Source organism: Gekko japonicus, unplaced genomic scaffold (genome assembly GCF_001447785.1).
Source record: "Gekko japonicus isolate JY-2015 unplaced genomic scaffold, Gekko_japonicus_V1.1 scaffold2624, whole genome shotgun sequence".
Lineage (NCBI taxonomy): Eukaryota > Metazoa > Chordata > Lepidosauria > Squamata > Gekkonidae > Gekko > Gekko japonicus.
In genome coordinates, this window is record NW_015162030.1 from 88065 (window position 1) to 89560 (window position 1496).

Below are 1496 nucleotides of genomic sequence, written 5' to 3' on the forward strand. Positions count from 1 at the left end.
GAGGCGTTCAGAGGTGGGCTCTCCCGGTCAGGGCCTTGACGGTGCGGCTGGGTTCGAGTCCAGCCGGACTAGCTTAGGACTGGTGGGCCAGGGCCTGCCATGGGCCTGGGGCAGCACGGGGTGCCCCAGAGAGCCCCCGCCGAGACCACCCTTGGCTTTCTCCATCAGCAGGACATCCACCAAAGGCGTCTCCTTGAAGCAGAACCGTTTCCACGGACTTCGCAGAGGCCGACATCTCCCCCGAACGCAAGCTCTGCTGAAGTCTGAAGAAGGCCTTCTCGGCCGATGGCCGGTCGAGGGGAGTCCATCCCCCGGGGCAGCTTTTCTGAGACCTCTCCCAGCTCTTCTGTCCGGTCTCGGCAGCATCTCCCCACACAGCTCCAAGGAATAAATTCTGCCATCAGGAGAGAGGTGTGTGATTTGGTCCGAGTTCAAACCCCCTCCTCCTCCTCCTCCAAGGCCAGGGAAACATTTTACGTTCTGGCGGCAACCCCTGGAAACTGAGTCCGCACCTGCCCCAATGTGCGCCACACGCAGAAACAGGCCCCCAGGCAGGAAGGGCAGATGAAGCCCAAGCCCCGGGGGGGGGGGTCCCTCCAATGTTCCCTCTATCGAGTCTTGTGAGCAAAAACTCTACTTTGTGAGCGACTGGCATTAAAGTTGTGAGCGAGTGATTTGGCTGCTGCATACATTAGCTTTCTCTGGAGCCCATCCCTCCTGCGCTCAGACAAAAAAGTGTGAGCCGGAGGCTAAAAAAACTATGAGCTAGCTCACACTAATTCAGCTTAGAGGGGACACTGGTTCCCTCTCCACACATCCCGTCCTCTGGAAAGATTATTTACAGCACCGAAGCGGGTTATGCACGGAAGGGGGTGGACAGATGACACCGGGAGCTGCCTTGGACTGAATCAGGCCCTCCTTGGTCCGGGACGGTCTACTCCAACTGGCAGTGCCAGCCCCCCCCCCCAACAACCTGACCTGACCCTTACTGGAGATGTCGGGGACTGAACCCGGGACCTTCTGCAGGCCAAGCAGAGGCTCTGCCACTGAGCCCCTGAGGTGGGAAGGGGGGGGGAGAGAGGGAGCGATCCCTCCCCCCCGGCACCGTGGGGACCCTCTCAGCCCTAAAGCCCAACGGGGACTTGTTCCTGCCAGAAACACCCCCACCCCCACCCCACCCCGATAGCAAACAGGCCAACATCCAGGGGGTTCCAGCTAAGCCACAAAAATAACCAGCCCGGCACGGGGAGGACCCTTGTCAGGTTTTATTTCTCCAACACTTTAAATAAGCGGTATATATTAAGTAGCCTTTCCCACCATTAAAAACGCAGCTGAGGTCTCCACCAGTGCACTGAATGTCGGGGGAGGGGAGGTGCTGAGCCCCTTTGCAGGATTCGCTCCGGTCACCATTATTGCCCCCGTGGGGAAGGCCTGGCCTCCATTGGTTGGCAACACCCCGAGGAACGCCCCCCCCCCAGTCTCTGGGACCAGAGAGG

General features: G+C 59.6%; 1 long non-coding RNA gene across 2 annotated transcripts in view; it reads left to right on the plus strand.

Annotated features, from left to right (window-relative positions):
- The window catches only part of LOC107105542, a 3076-nt gene extending 2534 nt beyond the window's left edge, over positions 1 to 542 (plus strand). The window contains exon 3 of one of the 2 annotated variants that reach the window (XR_001482343.1): positions 169 to 542. This is a non-coding gene — a long non-coding RNA (uncharacterized LOC107105542). The remainder of the gene's footprint in view (positions 1 to 168) is intronic. The other variant, XR_001482344.1, reaches the window with a different exon arrangement.
- Positions 543 to 1496: the final 954 nt, after the last annotated feature.